A 17,815-nucleotide genomic window follows, 5' to 3' on the forward strand; every position below is an offset into this window, starting at 1 on the left:
TAGTTTGTTTAGACTTTCCCATTAACCTACTACAAGGGGTGTTTGTTTTGATTTTGGAGAGTTTGGTTGTTTTCCTCTTGAGTTCTCCAGGAACAGGTAATGTTTCCCACAAAAAAGTTCTCAGATATAGACTTAGAAATAACTAACACTATATGCTAAGGGAGATGCATAGGTTGGCAGAGGTTGATTTCAGATTGCAAAGGGTGGTGTCATTCACCTGATCATTGTGGTCATAGAGTTACTCAGTCTTGGGAAGAACATTTTTAGTCTGATGCATCCCTAGATAGACTATATGAATAACCCAATTTATGAATAATTATGGCACCTACTATATACCACTAGTAGGTAAACCGCAATATGAAGCTATAAGTAATAGGCTACTTTTTTTGAAAATTGCCTACAATGTTGAAATCAGTAATTTAAGACATGTAACAAAAACAAGATGATTAATATAATCTAAAATAGAGATAAAACATAGAAAATATCATACGACCTAGTAGTGTCGGTATAAGATCTACAAACAGGCCACAAGTTCTAAAATAGACAAATAAAACCTGTCTAAAAAATGAATGAATATACATAGATAATATGAGTAAAATGGAGCAACTCCGACTCCGAGAGATCACCCTATCTAGAGAATCCAAAACAACACGATCATCAAAATAATGACAGTAACTAGTACTTGGATCATCACCATAAAGATACAAAAGTGTAGTGTGATTACTGAAACCATAGGTACTCAATATCCATCATCAGCCGACTAAGCTAAATTATGAAATAGATATGATAAAATGTGAGATAAAATAAGCTAAGGTAAAAGGGAAAACCTGAAAATAAACTCCTACACTACTATGCACAAGTAAATCAATAAATTGGAATTAATAATATAAGGATTACACAAGTATATCTACTCAATTTGGCCCCATATTCCAATAAGTGAAAAAAGTAAATAACCCAATGCAAGCCCCCATAAGCCTGGAGGTTACACAAAAAGAAAAGTAAATAATTGAGTAACAATAATTTACCAACAATCATATCATGACCAAGAACCTATCCATACTTTATCACATTATAAACAACTCACAATGTAAGACTCAAATAAAAACTCAATAGCATCATCATCAATATCATCATTTGCTGCACTTAAACTGAAACCCATATTTCCATTATCAAAATCAATTTTTGAACTTGAACTAGAACTCATATGATTAATATCATAATATATTGTCAAACTTGAACTAGAACTCATATTATCAATATCATAACCAGTTAGTACACTTAAACCGAAACTCATATCATTAATATAATAATCAATATAAATAAATTATTGAATTTTACCATAATTAGCATCAAGTCAAAAATCGAAGCATCATGATCGTTGAGTAGCAAATTTCCTTAAATCCCCTAGTAAGAATTTTAAAATGTAAAATAAGCATTTTAGTCTTCTAAAACTATCTCAAGTCTTTGCCTAAGGTAGTTCGAAGGGCCCACTTAATATCCCCAAGATCAATAATAAGGTAAATTCTAATTAAGACTAGGCTATGGTATATAAATCAAGTTTTTGATGTTGAACAAGCCTTAAAGACTCATATGATAGCAATTTATCCTCATACCTAAGAAACTATTTCAATTATGTCAAAAATTATGATTTTAATATAGCTAAAATAGCCCATCTTATCCATATAATATCAATCATACCTCCAACACCTAAATCTTATTCCATATCTAGAATATAATAAAAATCATACTATAACATAGCTCAATCAATGAGGAGGTTAAACCAAGCCTACCTGGTCACCAAACATGTAATAACCCTTTAGGTCATTTTCCATATTTATGATTATTTCTGCCATTTAGGCTTCCCTATAGCTGCCGCAAGTCATTTATGACTTGGTGGGACTGATGATTCACTCACTGGATAGTTTATTTGATTTTTAGAACCAATTCTCTATTTATAAGTCTTCATTGGTTTAAAATGGCCATCAAGCAAAAACTTTAGTGAAACAACCTCTAATTCCAAATCCAACTTTGTCAACATATTTGAAATATTGAATTTAGTATGGTTACATATCTCATTTGTAAAAATTGGATTTCAAATGCATCCTGAGGCCTTGGCAAAAACTTTCTAACATTCTATATTTTGACCATCTCTTAGTGTAGGGAATACTATGATTGTGTAGGGCTAAGTTCGATCGTAATAGTCGAGATCATAGTAAGCATTTTTCTGGGATCACAACACCTGATATGTAACACCCTATACTTTTGGGCTAGAATTTGAATTTTTGTTCCTACGTGTGTAAACTCTAATCCTATGATTTCTCTATGAATATAAGATTCATGACCTTTCGTCTTATGTATAAAGTGTTTTGGATGTGAAGCATGATCATAGGAAGCACTTAGAGCAAAGTTGAGTTTACAACACTTTTATTAATTGAGTTTTTGTATTTTATCCGACAAGAGTCAACTTCAAACGAGTGTATATCATATAATATAATGATTCAGGGTCCCTACTATGTATGAAATTAATGATCTTTGAGTCTTCTTTCACGCACATCTAATTTTACCATAAGTCGATATTAGAGAAGAAAGTTATGCTCATATTACTTCAAAGTGTCTATTTATCAACTAAGTGATGACAAAGCTAACAAGGCATCACTTTGGTGACGACTAATTTTATGAGCCATCAACTAAGTGACAAGCCATTAGCTTTAGTCATCATCCTAGGTTAGTAAATGGTAAATCCTAACAAGAAGTGACGACTAGGGTGATGAGCCATCACCTAACTGACGTGTCATCAACTGAAGAATTTCAATAATTTTTATGGTTTCTTTCAGGGTATTTTAGTCTTTTCCTTACCTTAAACCCTACCTCCACGACTTAAATAACCCTATACATAATAGTTTTACATCATTAATCAGTTTTTAATGTTTTCTATCCTCTCCACTCTCAAATAAAAAGAAATTAGGGCTTCTTCTAAGGAATAAGAAATTCAAGCATTCTTCCCCAAGAATACAAGAATTCAAGTTCAAATTTCAAGCTTTCATCAAGAAATAGATAAATTGAGGTTTGTGGGATATTCATCAATGGCTTCCTTCAACCAATTAAGTCCCGAAATTCCCTTCAAGTGTGGATTTTAATCTTCTTTTGCAAAATTATCCATGTAAATCCTGAATTTATTACATGTCTTCATGAATATTAGAATTCAAGACATTTCAACATGTTTTTCGAGGTAAATTAGATTATTTCATGCTTCAAATTTCTATTACCCATGTCATATTAAAGTGATTTATTACTAAATCTTTAATTTATTTACTAAACCATGTAAATATGTTGTCCTCTAATTTTCAACATATTCCCATGTACAAATTCATGTTTCTCAATTATTTATTTAAATATCTCATGTTTTGGGCTTTGAATTATGATTTTATATGCTATTTTACGTGTTGTTATCGATGCTTTGTAATCATTCAAGGCTGGCAGGTTATGAACACCCAATACCTGCCTATTTATTTACATTTCATACCTCTCAAGTAATACGTTAGTAAACTCATAATTTTATTGTTAAACTCAATGTCATATGATCATGTTGAGCACTATCATTTATATGTTTTTAATTACTTCAAAATCTGTATGCACTGTTTTGTTCAAAATACCATGACTTGAGCTTATCTATTATAAGTGCATGCATTTCTATGTCTTTCAATTGGGAGAAGGATTTAGCACTGAGTGGGAATTGTGGGTTTATGGTATCCTACTTCCCTAGAAACTATGTGCCATTGTAGGTTTAGAGGACTCACTAGAGAGTGTTTCCCCTTTCCCAATATGGGCTCAGTTTATTAATCACTCTAATTTAGGTATTATAAAGATAGAAAGGATAAAAAACCATCCTCAACATGGGTCAGACGTTGGACTCAATGATAGCTAACATAGATTATGTCGGTTACATGATAGGTCCCACAATTTTAGTTAGTATTAACTTTATCTCAGTTCATGTTGGCTTGACCAAGTGGTCAAATTTTAATAATTATTCGGTCAATTTTATAGATTATTCATGTTGTTCAGATCAAATCAGTACATGCTATACATGGTCATGCATTCTCATATTTACATGTTAACATTTTCATGCTTAGTATCCTTAAATGACCCTCATTTCAGTTTTACAGTGTGTTTATCTTTTCATGAGATTTACATATAATATTCATGTTTAACCATTTCCTAGCTTTAGTACTATTTATTCTATGAAAGTAAAGATTTAAGAAACAAAGTGTAGTAATTCACCAGATTATTAGTTTGTGTTTGTTACTCATGTTTTAAGATACCTCAGGTTTTAATTGATTTCAGTATCTTGGTCAGTCTACCTGCACTTAGCATACATATTTAAAGATTATGTATCTATCCAGTTTTACTTATCGCATTCACACCCACTTACTCAGTTCATGCCAAAAGTACTGACCATAGTTATGTCTGTGTGTCTATGTTATTTCATAATATATGTACCAGAAGTAGTCCGCACACTAGGGTTAGACAGTTCTCAGCTATCATCCAGTGGGTGATAAGTTCTCTTATTTTGGGAACTCCAGTCCATTACAGTTCATGTTATGTATTTTGATTATTGATATGTATTGATTAGTGGTAGTTAGAGGCATGTCCCAGCTATAAGTAGTTTGCATAGTAGAGGCTTCATAGATGGTCAATTAGAGTCATGATATGTATTTTAAGTTCTTTCTTCAGATTTATTATGTTGTAAACTTAATCAGTATTACATTTGTTTAGACTTTTTCATAATCATGTTTTCGCTCAGCAAATTTAGTTTTTATACAAATTAAATATGTTCCTCAAGTAGTATTCTCGTTCATAGGTTAGATTGGGATCAGTTTTTGTTCCTATCTATATGTTAAGACTAGGTGTAGTCTCGAGTTATGACATAAGATCCTGGGTCTTTAAAAGGCCAATTTAGGATGGAAATTGCCAATTTGTCCTTTGTGTTCTGAACCATAAACCCCAATAGGAAGTGTAGAGGTTAAAGTGAGTCTTGGGTAGTGATTGGGAGCTTAGGTTACTTGTTTATTTGTGATTAACATTGAATCTAAGGTATTAATTCTTCATTTATTTGGTTGAATTTATGCCTATTTTAACCCAAAACCGCTAATGGTTTATGTCTTAATTTTAGCCCCAAATATGTGTGATTTGCATTAATTTATTGAAGGATATAACTCTCTAATGGATTTTGAAGAGTGGATTAGTCACAAAAACTCATTTTTCATCTGTGGTACCCACCTAGGGGTTTTAGTATTATTTTTAGACCCGAAGCACAGTAGAGCAATATAGGTTTTAGTAGACTGGTATTAATGAGTGGATAATGGTTTTATTAGTTTTATGTCATTTTTGGGATTATGAAGAGAAGATGAGTATGTGGTGCTCGATAAGAGGTTTGTGATTTGACTTGGAGATAGACCTCTATCTACTTCTCTTCATAGATGACATATTATATCTATTTTATGTGAATATGATAGGCTTGATTATGCATAGAGTAATTTATCATTGATTATTGATGCTTGGGGGGATTAGATGAGGGTCTTGGACTCATAAAATAAAATGTTTATGAACCGTTTTAATCCTGGTGCCTTCAGTCACTATTTTAGATTAGTTGTAGCATGGTTATGATGTAATGCTATGTTTGGGTTGTGGTTTTACCATTTAAAGGCATGAATTGTGGATTTAACCTTATGGTCTAGTGAAGTAGTCTTGAAACTATAAGTTGGGTAGAGTAGAATTTAGTAACCTGGTTTTAGGTTAAAGCTTCTATCCTAAATGGGAATGTGGCTTACTTGACATCAAGAAGTTGAACTAGATACTTTAGCCTAGATTGGGGCATGGTATGCATAATTATAGAAATTGAGGTTTAGAAGTGTGATCGTCCGGTCCACATATTCCTAGACTTGGGTTAACCTTGTTGGCTTAGTTGCCGATGTTAGACATAGATAATGATAGTGAACCTTTGTATAAGGTTACTTCATGAGTTGGTGGCTTGTATTGATATTCCCCAGATTGTGGGTTTTGATCTATGGCTATGATAAACCTTGAGGGAGTGATATTGGGCATTTAGAGATGATATTTCCCTTAGATAAGTTATGTGGCCTATAGAGATGCTACTTTTCTCTCAGAATTGATTATTGGGCTATAAATATGCTATTTCCTCTTAGATATGATAGTTATGAATGTACAGATGCTATTTTCTCTTAGATATAATTTTTGTGCCTACAGAGTGCTATCTTCTTTTGGTTATAATTATTGGGCCTATAGAGACAATATTTCTCTTAGATATGATAATTTCCTTTGAGAGGTGATATACCTTATAGTCATGATGTATGACCTATTGATATACGATATCCTATGTGAGAGATCATTACTTGCTTATTTATAATATGCCTTCTAGGTCTGAGATGCCTCCTATGTGGGAGATGATTACGTGTTTATTGAACATCTATATGTTAGATGCCTCACATATGTGAGATAACTAGAGATATGCTATGACTTATAAATATTATAAGGGATATGAATTTTGGATATATCTATGGGATTAACGATGTGATTATGATTTAGTGATTATTCTAGATTTATTATTGGGCTAGCGTCATGTTATGATACTGATTAGATATTTGAGAAGTGTTTATTATTTTAAAGGTTATAGTTATAGCTTATGGATTCATATGTATGTTTTATGTACACATCTCTCTAGTATGGGACGGGGAAGATGTGGTATATTGCTTAAGACTTATTTGATTAGATACTGGTGATGATATGCATAGATTTGGTAAATTCATGATTATTGTATTGGTAAATTATATGATTCTAGATTAAATATGTTCTTATAATTGTTCTGCTGAATTAAGGATGAAACGATGTGGTAGTTAGTCATCTATTAGGAGACTATAACACTTGGTGGCTTGGAATCAAATGTATTAGTTAATAAATCTTTCATTGTTAAAATATGTTAGTTACAGATGGTGGATATGTTCCTAATGATGATGTTGGGTTTAGCATAGGAAAGGATTATGGATATTGATGCCTAGTATATAATGTTTATAAGTTGTTAAATAAAGAGTTGTATATTAATGGGGTGAGACAATAAGTGATTTTAGCAATAAGAGGTGGCTAGTTAATTGCGATGAATATTTACTAAATTGTAGATTATAGAATAATTAAACAAGGATTAGTTGGTTAACAATGGTTAGCAAATAAATAATTTCAGTTAATAAAAGATGATTAGATGAAAGAGGTTATGTGTTTTCTAATTATTGTTAACGATTATATGATGATTTGTTGATAATATAAACTAAAAGGTAAATAGTGATTATGGTCTAGTGATGAACCTTGGCTAAAGGATAGATATCATCTATCTAATAAATAATCCTTAGTTGTTATCACTTGAATAAGGTTAAAGTTTAGACTAATAATTAGAGGTCATATGAAGACTTGTGAACTTGTGGTTTCATTATAAATGGCATTGGTTAGCAAACAATGACTAGTTTGGAAGTATTGTCTAGATATCTACATTATGGTGATATGATTATGTTAATGAGTATATTAGTATATGTTATTGTATAATGTTATTTGTGATGACATATTGATACCTGGCAAAGATAGAAGATACTATTATAATGATATTTATACCTGAAAAGACAAGAGGATATTGTGATGATATATTGATACCAAGCAAGGCTTGAGGATACTATTGCGATGATATTTATACCTGGAAAGGTTGGAGGATATTGTGATTGTATATTGATACTCTACAAGGTTGGAGGATACTACTATAAAGATATATTGATACCTAGAATGACGAAAGGATACTGTGATAATATATTGATACCCTACAAGGCGGAACGCTAATTATGCTGATGATTGTCATGATGATGATAGTTATGGGGAGTTTTCATATTGATTGTGTATCCTGTATTAATTTCTCCATGCACATTGCCTATCACCAGTATGTACCTATGTATATCAGCCAGTACAGGATAGTTGCATAATCATGGGTAAAGAATATGCCTTGTGTTTTTATTGTTGATTTAACCTTCCGAGTCTGGTGTAGTGGGGGTACACATAGGCTCAGTTAGTTATTTGGTTTCCCGGAGTAGCCAGTTATTTGTGTTATAAATGATATTGTTATTATCAATGTTATGATTATTATTATGTCTAGCTTATGGAAGATTGGCCGTTGAATCGTATCGAGATTTCAGGTATATTTCTGACCTCTTTTATCTAATGATTGCATTGTTATGCATGATTATATCATGTCTAGAAATATGAATTAGAAACTCTAAGTTTGATAGTATTTAATGTTGATAGTACTATGATGAGGTCTTAGACTGAAAGTGATAATCTAGACTACTCTTTGAGATGACCTCATGTTTATGTGTATGTATATATACATAGCTATATGAAATAATGGCACTAGTGTACATCCCTTCTTTTCTTTGTTCATATTGTATATTCATTTCATGCCTTTGTATGGTTCTATATGTCTTTCGTTCACTCTTAGTTGATATATTCACATGGGATATTGATATAGCATAGACGTATATTGAATGTAGTTGGAATAGAATTGTTCACCCTAATACTTCATTCATTTTTTGTGTGTTAGACTCTTAGACGTGAATATGATAGTTGTCCCTCATTATTCTTATTGATTTACTATATAATCTTTGGACTCTTAGGTATAGTTTCCATTTTGTTTACATATTGTTTATATTTTCTTTATCTTTGGATGTCAGTTAGCAATTGCCTGCTGAATACCATTCTTTTGATACTTAAACTACACTTCTGCTGCCTACATATCATAGTACAGGTTATCAACATTGATGTATGGATCATGCAGAGCAGCCGTAGTTTAGAGACTTAGGGTAAGCTCTTAATGTTTGAAGTATTACTTATCTTTCTTTCTTATGTATTAGAATAGTTTCTATGTTGTTTTCATAGATAAGTTGTATCAAGAATATTTCTCCTTGACATTTCATGTTTGTACTCTAAATATATTAGAAGATCTTGTACTGATACCACTATTTTTTGGGATGTTCTTATTATTGAACTGTACTTTATGTATATTCCACACTCTTTTCCTTATATTGATTGAGTAGTCTATTACTAGTCGTTCAAGACTACGGGTTGGATTACCTACTAGTGGGTTATCATAGACGCCATGATAACCTGAGAAATTAGATTGTGATAAATTGGTATCAGAGCCAAGGTTTGATCTGCTTATTAGTTCAAAAGCTAAGTGTTATTAGAGTACTGTGTATCGATGTAGAGATGTTCGTAACCTATCTTCGAAAGGCTACAGGGACATTTTAAAAAATTCAATTCTTAAGTCTTTATCGTGTGTCTTTATTTCCTATGAACCTTGAACACATTCTTTGACTCTATTCTATGCTCGAAGGATGATGCAACACTGCCAAGAGATTCATATGAGACTTTATATTATCTTTCCAAATTTTTATTGTAGCATTGTATTAGAGAGTCAGAGATGGATATCGAAGATGTTTAGCGATAGCTGAAAAGGATTTGGGCCAGGAAAGGCTCCAGTTGAGCTTGTGACTACTCTAAGCTTTGAGTGTTAGAATTAGTTATTCGAGTGATGTTATAGATACCTCTTAGCCATAGATGACATTTTATTCATCAAGCAGTTGTCAGACCAAAGTTAGGTCTATTGGTGATTATCAGGGTTCTTTACTATATTTGAGTACGAGAATGAATTTCTCATATGATCCAAGCATTCTCCTATGCTACATCCTTCTTAGTTCGACATGGGTGCATGGATATGTTAATGGATTAGTATTGTTATCTATTTAGCATCAAAACACTTGATAGTAGTTGAATATTCCTTCCCTTAGACTATTAATTTTGAGAGAACCATAGAGAGTATGTATGGAGACTTATGGAAATAGAGGTAAGAGGTATGCCATCAGTATAATGCTATTGGTATTTTATAAAATAGTAAGGATCCTTCAAGTAGAGTTTAGCTTCACCTACAGCCTATTAGGTCTATACAGATAGTATTCCATACTATGATTAGTTTTCTGATTTATCATAGTGATTAGAGTTGGCAGAGCTCCCATCATACTAGCGGACTTATGGTATGGTTCTTCGGGCCATGGTGACCATTTTTGGATTCTGAGAGGCAGTATCTTAAAGTATTCAAGGATCTTAATTTGATTGGGTTGTGATGATACACCAATTTAGAGAATACCCTAAGTATGAGATAGAAGATCAACCAGAGTTAGCAAGTACTCCCCACCGGCCTAGAGTTCTTAAGACAGACTGTGATTTCAGAAGTATGAGCATAATTTTACAAATTTCTCTCAACGTCAGTTGGCCAGCCATATGGTCTCAGTTTTTATTTTTGTCATTGTTGTGCTTTTGAAGTTTGCTTCAACTGTAGAGAGATCAACTATAACTCTTGAAAGTGTCCCCAGCATGTGATTTTTAGTCAATCAACTCATTCAGACCATGCTTGTAATATTATGGAGTGTTCTATTAGAGGTAGTGTGTCACACCTAATTTGATGATTCAATTGGTCGGTTCGAGTTAAACCCATTCAGATTTATTTCTCCCTGTGCTCGTCAGGCATATGATTGTAGATGTTGCCACGACTGGTGTACTTTTTTTCCCTACCATTATCTCTTATTATGTGTATTGGGGTCTTTATATCCATTGGTAATTCTATGCCCTAATAACTTAACATCGATTATTATGTGCCTTATTATTAAATTCATGATTATGTTACAACTCCATGGTTTATTTCTTTTAGTAGTTGATGGACTACATAGAATATTGATGTTGTTCCCCCATGATTGTTGTTGGTTTCAAGTCTTATTTATCTTAGCACATTAGCCCTATTATATCCCTTGAGTGATATTTGTTATTACTACCACTGCCTGAGGTTAGTGATATTACATAATATTATCTCTTGATGTTTGTACTTGATGAAATGGATTCTTGTTGGGTAGCTATATAGACTAGTTTTATCAAGTTAAACATTTATTTTATTATGATATTATTCATTGTTTTGAGTAGACATAGCTCGACGGGATAATTTATTTCCCCTAGCACAGAGGGGTTGACTGTGTTCCCTTTTTGGTAGCTGTCTTAGATTTATTTGGGGAAGTATTTTGATATCGAAAGAAAGGTTGACTTTTTATGGCTATTTTATGACCCTTGATTTGGCAATTTACTTCTTTTTCCTAGTATTGAGTTTGAGAACCTTAGACTTTCCTCATGGGTTACAAAGACTTTTGTTTTGACTTTCCTTTCTGATATAGCCCATTATGAGATTGACCAGTTTGAGATCTCTTCTTTTATTGTGTCTACTTTTTCGTCTAATAGCAACTTTGATATTTAAGTTGAGATATCATGGATCCATTTCTCATATTTTTTGGGTTCATTATATTGTGATAGTTTATTTTTGTAATTGATGTGGAGAATAGCTGCTCCTTTACTGCAATATAGTATTTTCTTAAGTATAGATAGAGAGTTAAAGGTGGGTGGCCTTTCCTATGATCACTTTTTGAGTTGGAAAATTGGAAATTCCTTATCTCGAGTTGTTGATTTTCTGGTAGTGATTTTGACTTTGACCTTGGTTTTTAGATTTATATATTCCTTCTGTGATGATGTGATTCTTGAATGGATCAAGTAGTGATTGTCCAACTTGGTTGGATTTGGGAAATCACTATTTCAAAGATTGTATGACATAATGAGGCCTGGTAAATTGTTTTAACTTAATGATATATGCTTGTGGCTATTCTTTGGGGAGATAGTGTGTTATATTGATTAGTTGTCGGCTAAAGTTACATTTCAATTAGTTGCTAGATTCTTTGCCTATACTAGTGTGGTTTTTAGCCTTTATAAGTTTTTGAGTATGATTGGATAGTTCCTGACCTACAACGGATATAGAGTGGGTTATTTGCATTTTCATCCAGTAGTTTCTTTTTTAAAATAACTTCTATTTTATGCCTATATTTCGTGCCCTCCAAGTGATATAAAGTTTGTTACGTGTGTTTTCAGTTAGTGATTATCCCTGTGGTGATTTTGTTCTTCAGTTATGTCTGGACTGTGGCTTAGTATGATTTATCTCGAGTATGTCAGGTTTTGATACTAAAGTTGATTTGAGATAATTGACATTGATATGACCATATTAGATCCATTTTTGATTTAATGCACCAAAATGGTAATTTGGAATTATTATAGACTTGGAGCATAAATGCCTACCCATTTTCTATTTGGTAAAGATATTTGAGATCGAGCGATACAACCTTGGTATTGAGATTTTAGTATGGTATTATTGGCATTATGTACAATTTTTGTTTTGGACTAGCCTTTGTTAGGATTTAATTTAGAGGATGGTTGAGCCTACTCAGTGATTGCCTCTTAAGCTTCTCAACATTGGTTTGATTGTAGTTAACAAGTGTTCCGATGATAGTCCATGGGCCCTATATTGGCTACTTTAGTATTGACTTAGAGTTTATAATTTTCTTTGGGAATTTTGGAAGATTTACTAAATGAGAGTAATATACTTGAGTTGAATTCAGTATGACTTCATTCTCGGGGGATGAGACATCCTGAAGTAGAATATTCATTGATTAGTAGTTATACTCTGGACTTTGAGATTTTTGTTTGATTGTTATTCGGAATGGTTACAGCATTTGCATGGATTGCATTCCTTGATTGTCTTCATTGGTGTTCTCAGACAACTTCTTTTGAACTTCTTCACTTATTTAACGTATGGACATGCAGCAGGTCAACTTCAGTTCTTTGAGTTCTCTGTGATGAGACCACATGGGCGAGACTGATTTTCCTCTTAGATTGGAGTAGATAACATGTGCAAAATGGCAAATGGGGCATATAATTGGATTTGGATTTGGTGGCATGACTCATGACTTGGGGTGGTTTTGGATGAGATGAGACATTATTGATTTAAGTAGGTATAGTGATGGTATGAGCGTGATGTTTTTCAGATGTGCATGTATTAGTCTTCTTGTTTTAGTTTGAGGCCAATTAGCGGTAAAGTTGAGTTTTGCTTATTTGGAATAAGAATAAAGGTGCTGGTTGAAAAAGGGACCCATGGCAAAATCCCTTAGAAGCATTTTTTTTCTATGCTGAGGTTATTTGGGAAGTCATGCTCTAAGCATGCGGTCCCAGTACCTATCCCTTCGAGGTTTTTAGATTCTTTCTCTTTGTTGACTTTTGGGACAAAAGTCCTTTTAGTAGTGGATCAATCCTTTACTCTTATTTTCATTATTTAGGCTTCCCCATATCTGCCCTAAGTCATTGATGACTCATTGGGATAAAAGATTCAGCCATCGGGTAGTTTTTCTGTTTTTTAGAACCAATTCTCCGTTAAGAAGTCTTCACTAGCTTCAAATGGCCACCGAGAAAAATATTTGGTGAAATAACCTCGGATTTAAAATTCGACTCCACCAATGCATACAAAATGTTTTATTTAGTGTGCTTACATATCTCATTTCCAAAAATTGGATTCAAGATACATCATGAAGCCATGGCCAAAACTTAGATTCAAATTCAAAGTTTCACCCATCTATTGGTGCAGGGAATATTGTGATCTCATGGTGCTCGGTGCGATCGTGATGACCACAATTACGATTAGCGTATGTCTGCTATTTCACCACTTGAGATCCTAGGAATGTTCTTTAAAAGGTGTAATACCCCAAGTTTTCTTGTCATAAACCTCTCATTCTTTTTTTCTAAGAAATCAGATCAAGCGTAAAGTAATGGTTATGCATAAGTGGACGTTATCATTACTATCTTAGCCATACCACTATTTTCATAAGAATTCATGCTTTTGCATATCAGTTCAGTAGCTCATCATGTTTAAGATTCTGTTATTCAGTTTAATTCAGTTGTGCATGATAGCTTATAGCCTCAGATTCCTTGGCATTTCAACTTAACTAGCCACATTCGACGACGAATGTTCCCAAGGGGAAGATATTGTAACACCCTATATTTTTCCTAGCTAAATTTCCTCCCTAAAAGGTCAAGGATTAGCTACTAAAATGAATACCTTTTTATTTCATGTGGTATTTTCTAGATTTAGACTTTTCATTGAGGGGGAAATTGAATAAGCACTTTATGCTCATTATTCACCATTCTATTCAAAAGCAAAACCATAGAAATGTAAGACCCTAAAAATCCTCATCGTCTAAGTCCTTTAAAGAGTGCCAAAAGAGGTCTTAGACATAGAAAATTTTCATCTAAGTGTTCGGACTTAGTCTTTTCTAAAGCGCTCAAATTTTGAGGAATTTATTTACGACCTTCCTGACCTCCAAAAGCTAATTTTTAAGTTCATTTATGATCGAGGAAGTCAATAGTACATCTTGTGTAAGTTTTGGAATTTTCAGCCAAGCATAAGGGTGTGTTTGGAACTCCAAAACAGTAGCTCAGGGTGATTATCCCGCAGCTCCCTGCCTAGTCAGGTGATGGGGGAGAGCCTGTGATGAACACCGCGAAGCCTCTCCCAGAGCGGCGTTCCAAAGCCTGCGCCGCCCTGGCCAGTACGATTCGGTAATTTCTCTAGTTTTTTTCTACATTTTTAAGGGTAAATGAGTCATTTTCTCCACCCCAATCCAACCAAACACAAGATTTAAGCCTATTCTAAGCACATTAGGCTTATTTTTATTACTTTTCTCTCAAGAAATACCCTAAGAACTCCAAAGCTCCTCTTCTAAGAAGTCTAGATCCTCCATTGTTACTCCAAGAAAGTTTTAGATTGAGGGTTCCCAAGTAAAGATACTCGTGAATCCATCTTCAAGAATGCGAATATAATCTTCAAAACCGAGCTTCTTCATCTAGTTCTTCATCCAAAGTATGTGGGGTTATGAACAAGGATACTCTTTTCATCCTTGTGGAAAAAACTTATTTTTAATTTCAAAAGTTATTTGATTTTATGTGATTTCCTATGAAATTGAAGTTAGGGTTTATACCCAATATTGCTATTCATAAGATTATGAGATTTTCATTGATTTAGAAGTTGAATTACATGATTTTGTTCATATTTTCATGCATATTACAGAAATTTCCAGACTTTTTGATGAATTATAAATGTTTACATTAACAAGCATGTATTTTAAGATGTTTTAACATGAGTTTAATGCTTGGGTATCAAACCCAAATGGGTATTGCTATTTTAAGATTGATTGTGTTTGACCACTTTATGACTAGATTCTTGTTAGATTACCGATAAAGATTATACCTTTTGGTCTCAAAATAGATATGAAATCCACTTTACAGAATTCAGATTACAGATTTAGCTTTACAGATATGCAGTTGGTTTTCATCATAAACCATTAGACTATTTTAAAAATGAATTTTCATCAGAACGAGCATACAAATTTAATGAGAGTAGTATTTTGCACCAAGATGGGCAAGTTACTACGGTTTCATACACTAAAACTACATGCCAACATAGGATTTAGTTTGTTCCCACTTCTACATGGATGATAGATATGTGATCACTTAGATAGGTTATACTTCCTGGCAAGAGTATGAATTCTCTCCCCAATGTAAGTATTCCTTCTTAGGGGGACAAGACGTTGAACTCCATGAATGTTCATATGGTTTATGTCGATTAAAAGAACATCGGTGCTAGCTAACAAAAAATATTAATAGAAAAGCTTTTAGAAAAACAAAGTGTAAAGGCTCACAAACTTACTCATATATTATTTTACTTAAGATTTTAGATTACAAAATTATAGCTTTCAGTTTTAGGCATAAAAAGGTGAGCCCTTTTCACTTAGTCTATATGATTTAAGAATAGAATAGAAATACAAATTTTAGAACTAAGTGTTATGATCCAGAAGATTTATACTATATGCTTTACTATTTATGATTTATGATTTTCAGATTTCAGATTACTCAAGCCTATGAGAGTCATTTATATTTAGCTTGCATGATTTTATAAAATGTAATGATAATGTTTTACTCATACATTCACCCTATATACTTAGTACATCCTCAAAGTACTGATCCATATATGTATATATGTGCTATATTGTATCATAATATAGGTACAAGTCATGGTATGCATTGTAAGAATCAGACAATTATAGATTCCAGTAAGCAGATAATGAGTCCTCCTACTTTGAAGACTTTAGTTAGATGTTAATTATATACTTTACTTTCCTACTCCTATGTATTGATTAGTGGTATTTTGGGTCACTTCCTAGCTATATATAGTCAATATAGTAGAGGCTTCATAGACGTCAGTTAGAGTCAGTTATGTAAATTTAGTCACTCTTTTTAGACTTTATTCCTCTTACATATGACAATTTCCCTAGAAAGGTAATATACCTTATAGTCATGATGTATGACATACTTATATAAGATATCCTATGTGAGAGAGGTTTACTTGCTTATTGAAATTATACCTTCTTTGTCTGAGATTTATCCTATGTTAGAGATAATTACGTGCTTAATTATATCATGCATCCTATATATGACATGCCTTCTATGTGTGAGATAACTAGAGATATGCTATGACTTTTAAATATGATTATTGATATGAATTTCGGATATGTTTATGGGCCTAAGTTCATAGTTTTGATGTTGTGATTATTTTGAGTATATTATTGGGCAAAGGGCTGTGTTATGACAATTATTTGATATTAGAAAAGTTCTTATCATTGTAAGGGATACGATTATAGCTTATGGATTCATATGTATGTTTTATATACATATCTCTCTGGTATAGGATGAAGGAAGATGGGGTATATTGCTATGACTTATTTGATTGGATAATAATGATGACATGCATTGATTTGGTACATTTATGATTATTGTCTCGATAAATTATGTAATTTTTTAGATGAAATCTGTTCTTATGATTGTTCTACTAAATTAAAGTTTTAGACATGTGGTAGTTAGTTGTCTATAAGGAGACTATAACACTTGGTGGCTAGGAATCAAATGTATTAGTTAATGAATCTTTCATAGTTGCGATAAGGTAGTTAGTGATGATTTGTAAGTGGCTAATAATGACATTGGGCTTAGCATAGCAAGGATTAGTGATATTGATGCCGAAGTTTATAGTGTCGATTAGTTGTTAAATGAGGAGTTATGTATTAATGAGTCTAGATAAAAAATGATGTTGATAATAAGAGGTGGCTAGTTAGTAGCAATTAATAGTTGCTAAATAATTGATTATTTAATAGTTAAATGAGGATTAGTTGGTTAACAATGGTTAGTTAATGAATGAAGTTAGTTAATAAAAGATTCTTAGATGATAAGCGGATAAGTGTTGTCTAATAATGGTTAACGATTACATGAGGATTTGTTGATAATATTGAATAGCGGGTATATGGAAATTATGGTCTAGTGATGAACCTTAGCTAGAGCTAAGATGTCTTCTATCTAATAAATAATGGTTAGTTGTTATCCCTTGAATAAGGGTAATGTTTAGACTAATAATTAGAGGTCATGTTAAGACTAGTGAACTAGTGGTTTCATTATAAATGGCATTGGTTAGCTAAAAACAGATAGTGGGGAAGTATTTTCTAGATAGCCAATTTGTGGTGATATGATTATATTTATGAGTATATTAGTATATGTTATCCAGTAATGTTAATTGTGATGATATATTGATACCCGAAAGGTCAGAAGATACTATTATGACAAAACTGATACCCGACAAGGTTGGAGGATATCATGAATATATATTGATACCCAGCAAGGCCAAGGGATACTATAATGATGATATTGATACCCAACAAGGATGAAAGTTATTGTGATGATATGTTGATACTCG

Source organism: Capsicum annuum, chromosome 7 (genome assembly GCF_002878395.1).
Source record: "Capsicum annuum cultivar UCD-10X-F1 chromosome 7, UCD10Xv1.1, whole genome shotgun sequence".
Classification (NCBI taxonomy): domain Eukaryota; kingdom Viridiplantae; phylum Streptophyta; class Magnoliopsida; order Solanales; family Solanaceae; genus Capsicum; species Capsicum annuum.